At 37.2% G+C, this 16,663-nt stretch overlaps 1 protein-coding gene across 14 annotated transcripts in view; it reads left to right on the forward strand.

Moving 5' to 3' along the window:
* The first annotated feature begins 298 nt into the window (after nucleotides 1–298).
* Nucleotides 299–16,663, forward strand: part of mag (myelin associated glycoprotein) — a 30,736-nt gene continuing 14,371 nt past the window's right edge. For 2 of the 14 annotated variants that reach the window (XM_079823787.1, XM_079823800.1), the window contains exons 1-3: nucleotides 308–349; nucleotides 11,715–11,815; nucleotides 14,370–14,511. The gene's annotated coding sequence lies outside the window, so the exon portion shown is untranslated. Of the gene's footprint in view, nucleotides 350–5,754; nucleotides 5,851–11,596; nucleotides 11,816–14,369; nucleotides 14,512–16,663 lie in introns of those variants that run through there. The other 12 variants (XM_079823793.1, XM_079823788.1, XM_079823796.1 and 9 more) reach the window with 11 other exon arrangements.

Raw genomic sequence — 16,663 nt, forward strand, 5'->3', positions numbered from 1 at the left:
GAGAAATACAGAACAAGAAGGATTTGAGGTATGTGAGTTCATTTAGCAAAACAGGCCAGAATAAGTCATGTTTGTGTTCCGTTTCTCTTTGAATAATTTTTGTTGCAGTGATGTTTTTCTGTTTGTGAAATCAAGGCATTACTAATCAGAGTGCTAATGTAAAACCACAATAACTATCATGTGTCAGTGGCACATGCCACCAGACAGTGAAGAGTTGGCAGAGAGAGAGAGAGAGAGAGAGGGAGAGGCAGGGTGGGAGGGATTGAGATGCAATAGGAAAAGAGACCGGCATCGCTCCTGACTTATCGGCATTCTGTCTGCCTGTTTACAGTGAAGACTGTCTGATAAGGTAAGTCTGATTTTATTTTTTAAGCCAGCAACCATACATGATATACATGAAAATGTTTATCTGGCATGTCACTGTCACAGTGGGGTTTTTTTTTCACTACTAATTTTCTTATTTAATAAATTTTTTATCATTTTAATACATATCAGATATTAGATTTTTTTTTAAAATAAGATATTAATTTATTTTTTTCATTCAAGTAGTTTATAGACAAATAAGTGATAAACACCTATTATTTGTTATTATTTAACTTGGTTAAATTTCCCTTTTTTTAGCACAAAAGCTGCTCAGTTGTTTGGTTAATGTTGCTATACAGTATATCAGAGCATCAAATGTGATTTGCACTGTAGTCATATGGCACTATAAATAATGACTTTTTTTTTACCAAGGCAGAAATAATTGTGCATCCTAACCAGTGAAATGCATTATGATCTCAGTGAAGTCAGTGCCTAACAAAATAGTTTTTCTCTAGAGTAGGATTATAATGTTGGCCAGTTCCTCTCTTGGTTACTTGCCAGTGAATCAAACCCCGCTGTGGATGAATGTCCTATAGTTTTTGGAGATGTGAAGTGTGCTGTCATCTGGCATTTGCATTTGCACTTGTCCAAGTGCACAATATTAACTTTATGGTCTATTATTCAGTGCCAGCTGCCTCATTGGCAATTTTAGTGTTTGTTTGTGCACTTCAGTTCAGTAAAGTACACTTTATTAAACAGTATTTGCTTTAAAGTGGTCCCAAAACATATTTTGTTGCTTAACCCACACTTAAAAGCCAATGTCATTGTAGTAGATAACAATTTCTAACCAAATGGCATTCACTTTAAAGAAAGATGGCATAAACATCACAAGCAGAACATTTAGCCAAAAGAAGTTTATGGTTTTAAATGATCTTACTGTTCAAAAAGAAGTATTGTGACACTTGATTGTCCCACATTAGTGGATCGTGTTCAAATGTGATGTTCTATTCTACACCTGTGGTTACTATAGGACACCTGTGTGAATGTGAAGAAAACTGACTTCATTGCTGCGTCCAAAAGTTTAGGTAGTGACTCGTTGCCTCGCTGCCCTATCAGACAATGACTTTGCAGGCAGCGTTTATGCAAGAAGGTACATCACAATACTGATTTCGGACAGACTTTTGAGGCGGTGTCGTGGTTTAATGATCTAGAAACAAAACAGAGCGAGCTTTGGTGATAACTAAGCAAACATTTGATTACTACAATAGTAATTTCTTGCAAAGAATAACATCAAGAGTGGAAAACGTTGGTCAAAACACAAACTGAGCACCAAATGCAACTTTCAGATGTGAACTTTATTTTTTAGCTTAAAGGGTAAGTTCATCCAAAAATGAAAATTCTGTCATTAATTACTTACCCACATGTGGTTTGACACCCGTAAGACCTCCGTTCATCTTCAGAACACAAAGGAAGATATTTTAGTTGAAATCCGATGGCTCTGAAAGGCCTCCATTGGCTCAATGCACTGTACACTCAAGACCCATAAAAGGTACTAAAGACGTCGTTACAAAGTCCATCTCACTACAGTGGTTCTACCATAACTTTATGAAGCAACGAGAATTAGTTTTTGTGCGCAAAACCTAAATAACGACTTATATAGTGATGACCGATTTAAAAAAAATAATGCATCATGAAGCTTCGAAGCGTTATGAATCAGTGAGTCGAATCGTGATTCGGATTGCGTGTCAAACTGCTGAAATCGTGTGACTTTGGCGATCCAAACCGCTGAATCGATGCTTCAAAGCTTCATGATGCATTGTTTTGAAATCGGTCATCACTATAGAAGTCGTTATTTAGTTTTTTTTTTTGCTTTTGCTCTGAATGGAAAGCACACGATTGTGGGATATCAAAGGCATCGAAGGATACATATATATACTGCCTTCAAAAATAGATCAGATTAAAGTATCTTAGGGGACAGGAAGTGAAGCTAACACTGGATTTGGACGTGGCTCGTTGCCTTCCTATCTTAAAATGCATCCGGTGCAGCCTATAAATCAACTGAAAATTTGACATTTTGGCTAAAAGTGACTCAGAAAAGTTATTTCGGTCCACATTTATTTGCAGATGCCACTTGGTTTGATTTATCTCCCGCAATGACATGTTTTAAGTGTCCAAATATGTTTCGCATTATGAATAAGATGTAAAGATGCAGATTATGACAATCTGGCTGTTACTCATATCTAGTTACTATTTATAGTCAATATTTCCTGCTGTGTTTTTTTCTCTGTTGATTTTTCTGTCTTTATCTGCCATCCCTGTCTTTGCTGGACAGTTGATTTAGGTCTCTTATTCTGACCCTGTTTCAGACAGGAGTCATTCATTACCATCAGATCGAGTCACCCTGTTCCATGACTCCTCCTGTGCCGTTCTCCTCTACCTTTCCGTTGTGTCACAAACCATCTATACTGTCTGTATACCCAAAGACAAAAGGAGGACAATGGATCCTTTTTTGTTCTAGTGCTGAGTGCCCTCACCCCATATCTACAGCAGGGCAAGAGCTCAGTCCTCCAGGCACGCTGACCTCATGGCTGGAACCAGAGGCCTGCTGTAGGCCGGTGTGTGTGTGTGTGTGTGACTGGTATAGTGGAGTATGATCATAGATGCAGCAGTAATGGGGAAAAGCCTGACTCATGGGTATAAGAGCACCCTGTTGGGGAGAGAGAGGAGGTGGTGGGGAGGCAGAATCAGTGGGATGTATCTGCAGCGCTTTAATACTTATTAATATTGATATTATAGGTCTATGGATAGATATGCTTGGATGTAGTATTCCAGTTGTTTTGTTGCATTTAGGAATGTGTGTATGACACACACAGACACACACACACACACACACACACACACACACACACACACACACACAGACACACACATAATATTAAATAGAGCCATTTTAAAACATTTTTAAAAATGTATATACGATATAGGTGTGTGTGAGAATATTTTAGTCAATTAATCTTTTAAATCTAAAATATATTTTATCTATAATAATTTAATAAATGAATTAATTAATTGAAAAATTAAACATTTAGCTGCTTGACTTTTGACTCTTTTAAAAAAAGTTTTTTAAAATATATTCTTTAATGAAATTAGTAGACAATAATTGGTGGGCCCAGGTTCTAGCAGGAGGATGTTGCTTGCTTAATTTAATTAATTATTTATATATATATATATATATATATATATATATATATATATATATATATATATATATATATATATATATATATATATATATATATATATATATATATATATATATATATATATATATATATATATATATATATATATATATATATATATATATATATATATATATATATATATTAAATTAAGCAAGCAACATCCTCATCATTATTTTATATATAATAATAATTAAAAATAATAATAATAATGATGATTATGCAGTAACCGAGCTTACGCCTGTTAATCGTGACCATTTACAGTACAGCGCAGCCTCCCATACATTAGTGCTTAATTATGACTGTAACATCCACGAGAGAAAGGCAGTGAAATGGGAAGAGTGAATGGGTGATTGTTGTGATTTTTAGACAATTATTTGTGCGCATCGACTTCCCTGTGTTGTGTGGTGTCAGGCTCCAGCCTGGCCGTTCTGTTCTCTCCCGGGACGGCCTAAACAATGGGCACTATGTACAGAAGTACAAGGGGCAGGAGTGTGTCTGTGTGGTGTTTGTCGAAGCTCTGGAGCATTTACGTCTATGCTGATTGACTTATTTCTCTGGTGGGGAGTGCTGTAACTGGAATAACTGGAACAGTGTGTTTTCATCAAGACCGTTGGACACAATGATGTTTATTTAATCACTTTGGTTGGAAATGACAACTAGACAGGCCTATAGGTCTTTTACTTAGTCCTTAGAGGCACCTCAGCTGTGTTTGTTTGTTATGATTTTACTTCAACCACATTTTGGTGATGCGCAGTGGTTCGTGTTTTGGCATCGAGACTTTTTATATCTGTGTCCACACACTCGTAAAAAATAAAATAAAATCAAGGTTTGTGTTAGAACCAAGAAGTTTGAAAAGCCAGATTCCATTGAAATTCCACAAAGAACTTTAAATTTTCTAGTTCTTTAGAAAATCATCTATGTGCTCGTGCTTTAAAGAACTAAAGCCAATATGTTAATTAGAATAACTTAAAATGTGACCCTAAGAACGCCCAAGGAACTATCTTTAAAGGTTCTACAGTGGTTCCTCACTTCTTTTTGGCTTTACAGGGTTCTTGAGTTATGTTCAGTACATGGTGTTTTTCACGCCATTTTTTTTGTCTCAAGATGGACGCCAGTAATGTTTTTTTCTAAGGCACGTTTGTAAAAGTAACTTAAATGCTACTTTAATTGAACTTAGGCCTGATTCTTGCTTAATCTAAGCCCTGTCTGTGAAACCAGGCCTAAATGTTAGTTTGAAGGTATTAAGGTTCATTAAAGGTTCTAAAGATGGGCTTATGGGTTTCTGCAATGCCATAGAATCATTTTGGGCCCCCGAAAGAACCTTTCAGTGAACAGTTTTAAAAATAACCATTTTTACTTCATATAAAGATCATTTTAATAATATAAAGAACATTTCTCCACTATAGAGAACCTTATGTGCTATGGAATTGTTCCACTGTTAAAAATAAAGGTTCCAAAAGGAGGTTTTCATCGACGTCATGGGAGAATCCATTTTGGTTCCCCAAACAACCTTTCAGTGAACAGTTTTTTGTAATTTTTATCTACTATAAAGAGCTTTTTAGTGCAATAGAAAGGTTCCATGTATGTTAACGGTTATTTATGGAACCGTCAATTCCATAAAAAGAATCTTTCCTTTTAAGAGTGTGGATGTTGTAAAGGTTCTTCATGGAAACGGATGCCAATAAAGAACTATGAAAAACGTATTTGTTCTTCCAAAACAGGTTGTAAAACCCTATCAGTTTTCAGTGTATAGCTAACCCATGAAAAACGAAAAATGATTCTTGAAAAGAATATAGTTTTTTGTACTTCAAAATAACCCCTGAAGAACCTTTATTTTTAAGAGCATCACAGCAACACACTCCATGCAGCTGTCTAATGAAAATGCTTGCATTCCTCTCATGCCACCCAGTGTAAATGATGCATACTAGTGTGCGGGGGCATCTTGATTCTTGGTTGCGTTGACCTAGGTTCTGAACGCTGCCACATCCATGTGCTCTGTGCCGGGAGGAACAGTGCAGTGCATTGTGGGTTGAGTAGAGTGGGTGTCTGTTTATGAATGGCCTGAGTGGATGGAACAATGCTCCCTGCTCTGAGCCTCTGACATTTTCATATAGAACGGAGGAGTTGAAAGGAGGAGAGAAACAATCCCACCTCCTCCTGCCCGCCCCGCCTGGTACAGAAGGTGGCAAGAGAGGCCTCCATCCCTATGTGTGCATGTCATTGTGAGTGTTTGTCATGCTACGGTTTTTCTCTGCTGATTAATGCTTGATTTGAGCTGAGGAGGTCTGGAAACGTTTGACTGGTGAGTCTTATTGCATTTTAGATTGATTTTTAATGGAAACAAATTACATTAAGGGTTACATTAAAGGCTTTTTAAGTTTACTTCTATATATTTCAAATAAGAGTGTATTGGATGTATAACAAAACCAGAGAAGTAAATCAATGCTGATCGTTACTGCTTTTGATTGTTCGTTAAGTAACTAAATGTGTTTTTCATGCCGCTGTTGTCGTCAGTAAATGAATTATGTATGGACTGAGAATAATTCTAAGACATTGTTATGAGAATAAGATAAAAAAGAATAGGATTTAAAGAGAGAGAGAGAGATGTTCAGGTACAGAAGGGAAGGGAATGGTGGTTCAGTCATGCATGGTTATGTGTCATGCAGTGCCAACATACTCCTGCCAAACTTCTCAATCATTCACTTGAACAACATAGTAGGGCTTCATCACGTCCCACTTTAGGTTAGCAGCAGAATGGCGTGATGTTGGATCTGTTCCGCATTACTCATAAACATTCTTTGCCACAGAACAGCAGCTTTTGTTTGTAATCATTGGCGCTGATCATTTTAGCTGAATTTTGGTAGTGTTGCATGCAGTTATTGTTGCTAGGGTCATTGCATTTTTATAGAGGGGCCAATAAGTAGGCTATTGATCAACTTTTTGATGCAAGTGACCCCTATATAATGCAATCATGACGACTCCAAGAAGTTCAGTTAGCTCCCATCGGCATTGTTTTCTAATATGCAAAGCCTGTTGCATATTCCTCATTGCTCACTATTCTAACTATTCCATATAATCTTCACTTCACTAACTATTATATATAATCTTACATACTCTCTATCCTCTAGTTCCTACATATTTTCTGGGTAGCAGTATTCTTCGGTACTTAATTAATTAATTAATGTGTTACAACGCAGCATAAATTGCATGTGCAATTTGGCCCTGGGAATCAAAAATGGTTTTAAAAATGAGGAGTACCTTCAGTGGATTAGCATGGATTCTCCCCCAAGAGGGTGGGAAGGGCCTATAGCCTTACTAAATTGGAATCGTGCCTCTGTCTTCACAGTCTGAAATGTGGACAGGAAGCTGCTATGTAGTGAAGGGTAGACTACTGAGTCTGCCATCTGCCCCTATGGAATGCTGAATATAGCAGGCTGTGGAATATTTCAGCCCAGAAAGCACAAGTGTTATGTTTATGTGCAAGAGTATACTTCTATATCTCTCTATATATATAGATATAGTAGATTTCAAAACAAAACAAAGTAAAATATTATAATTTATATAATTATATTATATATATTTATAGTACATTTCAAAATAATTACAAATTAAATGCATATTTTTATACTTGAACAGAGGGTCTTCCCATTTTTGTATTCTGTGGATGGAAGCAATTCTGACTAATTGAGGGAAATGTAATAACGCAACAGGATATTGTTTCGAGCGGTAGACATTTGGACAATTAGCATCCCCCGCCCTGGCAGCGTTCTTGTGGGTCCCGGTTGTGGGTGGGCTGCTTCGTGAAACTTTACACATGCCCAGATCAGATCATTTTTTAATCTGAATGATGTTTACAATCTGACTCATCGATGGATTGCTGCTCACATTAGCCGTTTATCCATTATTGCCATGCTAATTTACAAGCTGTGCGTGTTCTCTTCTGAGATTTGCTGACATTTGGGCTTTATTAATCACCCTGAAGTTGTTACTCCATCCATGCTGAAATTATCTCCTGGTGATGATGCTGATAGTTTTATCTTAGTGTGTGTGTTTTGAGTCACAGGCATTTGTAATCCCTCCTACCAAAATTATGCAAGACACTGAGAATATGCCCTATAAGTGCACATTCATAAACACTATCAGTCAGAGTCGCTTATGCAGCAAACAGTGTGGGAGGGCCAGCAGTCATGGTTTTACCACCATCTGCTCCTCTGGTAAATTTAGAGGGTGCCCAGGCTTATGGACGCAGGGCGCGTCACAGGCTGACAGCAAAGCATGCTGTGAACAAACCTGTTCTGAAGAGATCTATAGCACAAGGTGCACATTTATACAGAACCGATTGAAAGATGTGCATGCCTAACATAGATTTAAGCCATGTTTAAAGGTGGTTAGTAATTTCCCCTAATTTAAACACCTAAATGAATTGCACTCAATTAATTGTTAATTACCTCAATTATCAAACTGATTAAATAAAGCCTCCAGTCATATCAGTAGAGTTTTATTTTACATGAAGCAGGCAAGGGGGTAATCCAGCCCCTGGAAAGCGTACCTTCCATAAGGGCAGCAATTGCTAGCCATCACCTGCTGTTAGCATCCCATTGACTCCCATTCATTTTGGCGTCACTTTGACAGCGAATATCTTTACATCTGAGGCGTTTAAAGACTCCATTTGTCCATTGTTCTTTTCTAAACAAACACGACAATGTATAAAATGCGTGGAGGCATAAACGCCGATAGAGATGTCGCAAATCCTGCTTTCATCAAAAGTTGCTCCTGCTCACTCTCTCTGTCTCTACAAGATTCGGTGATTCAGATTCCACTTTGCACACCTACTAGAAGGCTTACAACTGTCAGACAGGTTGCTCACGTCACATCTACGTCGTCAAGCTCAGTCTGCGGCTGCGCAGTACGCTCAGCCATCAGGAAGTGAGTGCTTCTAACTGACTTCAATTTTCTCCGTCGAAGTCTATGGGGTCGCTGTGTCCATTTCTTTTACTGTCTATGGAAGCAGGTTGCCTCATGGGGGCGGCCATTTTGAGATCTCATGACCTGCTGAATAATACGTGCTTTACTTCTGTAACCTCCCGCTTATTGGACTCTTTTGGTTGTCGAATATATTAAAGGTAGGGTAGGCAGTTTCGGAGAGGCTAGCAAGCTAGCTTTGAAAGCATGAGATCCCACTCTCCCTTCTGAGTGTCTTCAAAGCCACGCCTCCTTTAAAACACATGAGCGCGCACAGCCAAAGCAGTCAGTAAAGCGTCACGAGAGACAGTGTTAAACTACCTCATGTCTCAAAGCACATAACATTACAATAATAGTGAACGTAAACAACTTACAGAGCTCTTACTTGTACCACCTGACTGCCACAGATTCATTCCAGCGTTGATCGTGTTGACATAGAAACGCATAAATCTGAGTCTGAGGACGTCACAGGTTGTCGTAATTATGACATGGAGTGAACTCAGCATAAGCTTGTTTTGGTTCAGGAGGAACTGTAAAAGGCGACTGCTGTTTGTTTGTGGCACTTGGTGACTGTCCACGACTCTGCAAAGCCTTACAGAACGTGCTGATGACGTGTGATGACAGCGCGAGCAGGTGCGCGGATGTATGGAAATACATATGCTGACAGACACGCAATACATCCTATTATTGCAATTATTTAGACCACTTCTATTATTAATTGCTCTCAGGATGTCAAGAGAGTTTCAACCAGAATAAAAAAAAGCTTAACCTTAAATCAGTGCATTGCCTGTTCTACTGGCATCAAAAAAACATTTGCTTTCGCTCAATGCTACATCCACACCACTAAGTGTCAGTTTCCAATTCATGCTTGCAATATACTGACTGCACCTTTAAATGTTCCAGAGATGTGTTTTTTTTAAATTGCATCAATTCACAGAAATTAAATTTGGTGATCAGTCACTAGGAAATGTTCTATTGGAGACCTGAATTTTTTTTACAGTGTGTGTGTGTATATATATATACATACATACATGCATACATACATACACACTTTTTCCATACGTTGAATACGGAAGGCGATCTGGTGGAAGCAAGATCATTTTCTTTATAAAGTTTTAAATATGGATATTTTTCTGACACAAACGCATCACTTCGCTTCAGAAGGCCTTCATTAACCCCCGGAGCTGTGTGGAGCAGTTATATGATGGATAGATGGACTTTTATGGACTTGGAAAAACGAAGCAACAATTCACTGCCATTATAAAGCTTGGAAGAGCCAGGAAATGTTTTTAATATAACTCTTTTTCTCATTTTATCCGAAAAAAGAATGCCATATACACGTAGGATGACCTGAGGGTGAGTGAATCATGGGCTAATTTTCATTTTTGGGTGAACTAACCTTTTAAGGCCTTATATAATGTAAACAAATTTTTTTAATAAAAAAACTTCACCCCCCCTCACAGTTAAAATTAGCCGTATAGACCAAAACCACAATTTGTACCAGGCTGTAAACATGCTTTTTTCTGCTGTAAAGTTGGGCATTTTAACATGGAGCTCAATGAGATTCTGCTCCCTTTTGGATCCATGTCTCTAGCGGCCAGTTTTATTATTATTTATTGATATAATTATTATGATTAAAAACTAGTTTATTTTTACAGTACAATAATAATAATAGGCTATATTTCTTTAGTGATTTGTTTAATAATTATAATTTAATGATAATATAATATTTTAAATATTATTTATTGTTAAACACTCGTTTTTTACTTAACAGTACAATAGTAATATTTCTTTATTGATTTAATTTGCATAATTTAAATAATAAAATTCAAATATTTTGAAGAATCACAGTATGTATAGTCCTTCTGAATGAGGAAAAATACAGGTTTGTCTTTTTTGCTGTTTCCGACGCCCATTAGAAGTACGAGACCGTACAGCATGGTTCCAGTACCACATTGTTTTTGGATAAACAAACCGCTCTTTAATATCAGACAAATTTCTCACTCACTCACACACAGACACTCAAACACAAACTTTTCATTGAGTGAAGGATGCAGAAGCATAGAATGGTCATTTAGCAGCTTTACTCTTGTAATACACACATTGCAATGTGAGTGTGTTGGCATGCGCTACACTATTAATTTATGTGTGTTGGTGGGAAGGTGGTGCTTTACGGTGCGTGCGTTGTAGCATGTGTGTGGGGTGCTGTGGCATGTCATACGTCTTGATTTTTACACAGGCTCCCTGTTGTGCATTTGTTCCACACAGCCCCCTCCATCAACTATGGAAGTCCCTATGGCAACTGTCCATCATAAATAGTATTTTGATTTACAATATTTAGAATCCCATGCCACAACTAAGGGTCCAGAATGCCATAGTGAAGTTGGGAGTGGGCTCCTTTAACTTTGGCCAGTAATTAACCACCTAGAACTAAATCTTTTCTATTTGAATATAAAGTAGTTTATTCCTGTGATGGCAAAGCTGAAATGTTTCAGCATTATTACTTCGGTCTTCAGTGTCACGTGATCCTTCAGAAATCATTATATGTTGATTTGTTCTCAAGAAACATTTATTATTATTATCAATGTTGGAAACAGTTGTGCTGGTTTACTGTAAGTGATGGTGATTCAGAGGAAGCCATTACATTTTGGTGAAAGGTTACAAAGACTTGATTTTTTTTTTTGGAATAACATGCACTGATGAATCATTCACAGTAAGACAAGCAATGTGCACTAAAAATGAAATAGGGTCCATTAGGATTTTATGTTTAGTTAAAATGAACCACAATTGAGACAAAAAAAAAGTAGGCTCACAGATTTGGCTCATAAGGTGAGACATGCATCAAAGATGAATTTCAACAGATTTACAGGATATGATGTTTCCTACAGTCCCGACTCAAGCCCAACTGTTTCACCTGACCCTTATAGCAGATGTATACTTGAAAACCATGAGAAAACCGTGTTGCCCAGACAGGCTGGAGGGGTTGACCAGGGTTAGAAAGGAGAGATGTCATGGAGAGGAATGTACAATGTGGGCTAGAGAAGAAGAATGCACTGAGGGAAATGTCTGCATATTCAAGGCTGCCCACGGCACACATTTGCCCAGCTGATAGCTAAAAGTCTCTATCCTCTCCTCTCCCTATCTGTCTATCTCCATTGCCCTCCCTCTTTGTCTTTTCCCCACATTCCTGCACCTCTGAGGAAGGACGAAGAGCAGGAGGACTTTGAAGAACCAGAACCACGAGCAGAGAGACCAGTTCTTCCCCTTCAGGAGAGTCCAAAAGTGGAATCTGGATCTGGTATGAGGCAAGTGTCCTGGATGGTGCAAGGCTTGTTTGTGGAGTATGAATGGACTGTTTGTTTGGCTTGGGAATTGCTTCATCTTTTCTAACGCGTGCTGCCAGGGGTTTCAGCTCCAAGCAACAGCAGTTTTCTGCCTCTTAGATCTTGTGTGATGGGCATATAAATTAGTTCTGTTTTTCTGGAACAGCTGGTGTTATTATAATTATTCGTTTATGATTAACAAGAATAAAAACGCTGCTTGGGATGTTTTTTATTTAATGAGCCATTTCTGTATGGTTTCAATTGTTACAATATGCTCTGTAAAATATTGCCAGGATTGACCAGATTCAACATTCATTATAATAATACTTATTTTTTCCCCAAAATATTTCTGGGGGAAAATGAAGCCTATCGTTGTAAGATCGTAATTTTCTTCATCTGTCTCACACACACACACACTATAAAAAAACAAACATTGCGCTGGATGGTGGGATAATATTATGTGTTAGTAGGCATATTATGAATTAATCTACTTTTAATTAACTGTTTGTATTATTTTAAATAAGTTAAGCCTTAGTTATTTACTCTTACCCCCGGCTTCACAGACAAGGTTTAAGCCTAGTCCCAGACTAAAATGCATGTTTGACCTGTTTTAACTGAAAGCTTAAAAATGTCAGTGCTGTTGTCTCAAAATGCAAGATCTAATGTTTTTTTTTTTTTTCCTAAAGCACGTTTATAAAAGTTACTTAAATGTCCTAATTGAACTAAGGCCTGATCCTGGCCCGGGCTTAAAGGGATAGTTCACCCCCCAAAAATGAAAATGTCATGATTTACTCACCCTCGTGTCATTTTAAACCTGTGTGACTATCTTTCTGTGGAACACAAAAATAAGAATATAGAAAAAATAAAGATAGAAATACATTTTAAGCCCCGTTCACACCAAGGACCACGACGATAAAGGTATAGTTCTAAAATTTGTTCTCAATAATAAAGAATGAGACTGCACACCACAGCTATAACCATAACGGCACAGAGAAACGATAACATTGGAATCACTTTCAGAATTATTTTATCCAGCTGATAAACAATAAAAACATTGACAGCCAATCAGAATCCATCCGGCTGTAACCAGCTCGAGCATTTAAAGTGACAGACAAGCACCCGCTTAGAATAAACAGAACGATATGCTTATATCGTTATCAGTAAACATTCGTGGTGTGAACTGGCCTGGGCATTACCAGGTCGGAATTACTTGGCAACCCTGTACAGCTATTTAACTATTTAATTAAATATTTACTTAAAATAAGTACTTAAATGTATTATTATTCTATTAGCTTATTTAATTAATATAAAATACTACTGAAAAATTACTGCGAAAGAATGGCAACTAGTTGTTAGAAATATACTGTAAATTTAGGCTGTGTGTGGGGCATTTATCGACATTCTTGACTGTTTTTGAGTCAATGACGTGACGTATTTTTTGTGTCCAAATTCATTATTTTCCTAAAAAAAATAAATACATGTCACATATCAAATTGATCTACAATATTTCCTTTATAATGTACTCTTTTATTTTTTTAAAAATTCAATTGACTTTGAGTTGTGGTGTTTCAAAGACCTAAAATGTCAGGTGGTGCGACCAGCAAATTTACATTTAAAAGTATCAATTCCCACTGCAATTGCAAAATGAAATAAGAAATATAAATGTAAACCATTATATAATGTATACAAATAATAATAAAAAAAACATAACTCCTTATGGAAAATTGTGTTCTGAACACATAGAAAAGTGTCCGTTTATATGAATTGGACTAAAAGGGCAATACATAGATAAGGGAAAGGGAATTTACCATGTGATATGCATTTTACAATGATTCACATGTGAATATATGGTCGCACCACCTGACATTTTCTGGGTGGTAAAATCAGAAATCTTGTTTAATAATGAATTAATGCTGTCTTAAAAGTTGTAAAAACCAATATGAATCAACACCATACATTTTTTGGACATAAAAATGCTTTTTTTTTTTAAATGCATTTTTATCTTAAAAAAAATTACTATTCTTCTTATTTGTCATTGACCCTTTTATATATTAAGAGTCTTGTCTTGTCGTCGTCTATTCGTTCAATAACTGCGTCCAACTTGTGAGCTATCAGGGGAACATTCTAATATAATAATCTTCGATATATCAAGAACAATCTATCTATCAGCCACCATCTGTACTCTCCGTCTGCTCTAAAGTCTTGAGATGCACGCGCGTGTGTAAAGCGCGCACACACACCGCTGACACGCGAGCGTGGCGCGTGAATAAAGTCAACAGAGGCAGCTGGGTGACGCTGTGTGAGCGTGGATGAATGTGATATGAGGGTGATGTGTCATATCTTGAACAGTGATGTCTGTATGCCTGCCAAACACGCAAGGGCTGACGTCGTACACTCATAATGAGCAATTCTCCTCTCCCACACACTGCGGCCCTGTACGGCATGCGTGAGTGCTTAAGAGTGTATGCGTGTCTGTGTGGGTTAAGAGAGCTAATGCTGCTAATGATACTGATGTCATTTTTGTTGTCGTTTTAAGACCAATCAGAAGGGAAGCTGAGTTGATGTGCAGTGAGAGAACGCCCCCTTGTTTGTGAGGGAAAAACAGCAGCGGCTAGTTCACCGTTGGAGAGGGGAATTAAAGTTGGTTGCGGTTCAGCACACTCTGCCAGCAGTTCAAGGTATTGCCCAAGTGGTTGCCTGAAAACAAACACAAATACTCATTACAGGCTGTGAACAAAACAGAAATAAGAGATATGTTATGGTTGCAACATCCATCCATCCACATAGACCTAATTCTATAAATCACAACATACGGGCTGGCTCCTTACTGTAATTAACTCCTAACCACCCCAATTCCACCTTTATTTTCTAATATTTAATATCTCAGAATAGGGTGATTCCTCATAAACATGTTTTGGTCACATTTTTAACCGTAATATTACACAAATATATATTTTGCATAAAGAAACAGCCTAGTTGTTCATATTTTTCCATATTCTTCAAATTGTAATTACTGTAATTCTGCATAATTTGATTCTACATATTTGAATGCGTTTTTGATTATTCTTAAAGGTGATTTTTATTACTATAAAGACTTTTCACAACGAGCAATACACTTGTTACAGAATTTATTAATATTTAATATTAGTTAATAAAATTCCAGCTGTTCATTGTTTTGTTCATGTTAGTTCACAGTGCATTAAAGCTGCAATATCTAACATTTTTGCAGTAAAACATCCAAAAACTGAGTACTTAAAATATCCCAAATGTTTCCAACTATTTGTAAATCATGATAAATTGCTATTTTAAAGCTACACTGTGTGATATTTTCCCCCATCTAGCGGTGAAAAGATATATGACCATCCAGTGAATATTAGTTTCTGTTCCTCTCAATTCCGATTTCGTTTTAACTCCTACGGTGGCCGATTTAGTCCAAGATTAACATGGCTTCCAGTTCGACCTCGTCCACATTCGACACGGTGCCATCGAGTGTTAAAACGCGAAAGGCGAAGCTTGAATTTACAGGTATGTCCCTCTTTGGCTAATGTACTTTCAAGATGGAGGGGCAACATGGCGACCCGCATTCGAACCCCTCACCCGTATGTATTTTCAATGGCATGTTATAAACTTAGTTACAAGAATACTTTATTACTTGAAAGAAGTAAATATACATTAATGAGCACAAATATTTTTATATGTTTTTAGCTAAGAATAAACAAAAAAAGTTACACAGTGTAGCTTTAACCAAGGAACCGGGACGTGTGAGGGAGTTGCCTGTCAATTGAGTCATATCTGCGTTACCCTCGGTTTCCGGTTTTATTCCGCAGAAACACTTTACTCTTACTGCAGTGTGAACAAGTGTCATAGCAGCCGCCGAAGGAACACACAGAGTAACGTCATAACATCATTTTCAACACACTCAGATTGTATCTAATATAATAAACAGAGCTGCGTTACCTCATACTCATGACTGGAAAAGCGGAAATGGCGCCGGCGACTGTGGCATAATAAAAGTCCTGCTGCTCACGATGCGTGTGTTGCGTTCATCTTATTAACAATCGCTCCAGCGTCCTTATGACACGAATGAAGCACAAACATATTTCTAAAATAAATATTAGGTTCGCAATTAAATGTTAAATCGCAGACATGTAAACATATATTCATGCCGAACAAGAGAGGAAGGCTTTGTGAGCTGAGCCAAATTTAAGCTTTGCCTACCTTTTGCCTCACCAGATTTTCCACGAATTGACCAATAGGCTTACTCCATTTTATTCTACTGGACATGGAATCTCTTATTTTTATTTTGCAAAATCTTAATTTACGTCTCTCACAGGGGATTATACACGTTTCTTCTTGTTTGCCTTTAATTAGGAGTTTGCATAATGTACTGTGTTAAAGTAGAAAACGGTGCTAGGACAGATACATTTTACTTCAAACTATTTAATACAGTTTGTGCTTGTTACTAAACTCAAGTTTATGTGTATAGCGCATTTCATACATGCCGGATATTTTAGTTTTGCTTTTTCTCGCAGCACATAATCAAACAAAGCCTAAGTTCTTGACCCTGCAGAAGATAAATTCGCTGCTCACAACTTTTACTACAATTATTAGTTTTGGTACATCAGGAGAAAACATGAAGATATTAGAAAAGCAATGCTCTCTTTCCTGCTTGTGTCCATCCCTTTCCGCACAAAGTGGCATATGAGCACCTCTGTAGGGAAATATAAAACCAGTATATTAACTAATATTTAACCATTATTTACTGATATTTATTTAAATGTTTTACATTTATATATATTTATCCTCCTGGGACCCAGATAAAAAAAAGTG

This window comes from Gobio gobio (assembly GCF_949357685.1).
Source record: "Gobio gobio genome assembly, chromosome: 8".
NCBI lineage: Eukaryota > Metazoa > Chordata > Actinopteri > Cypriniformes > Gobionidae > Gobio > Gobio gobio.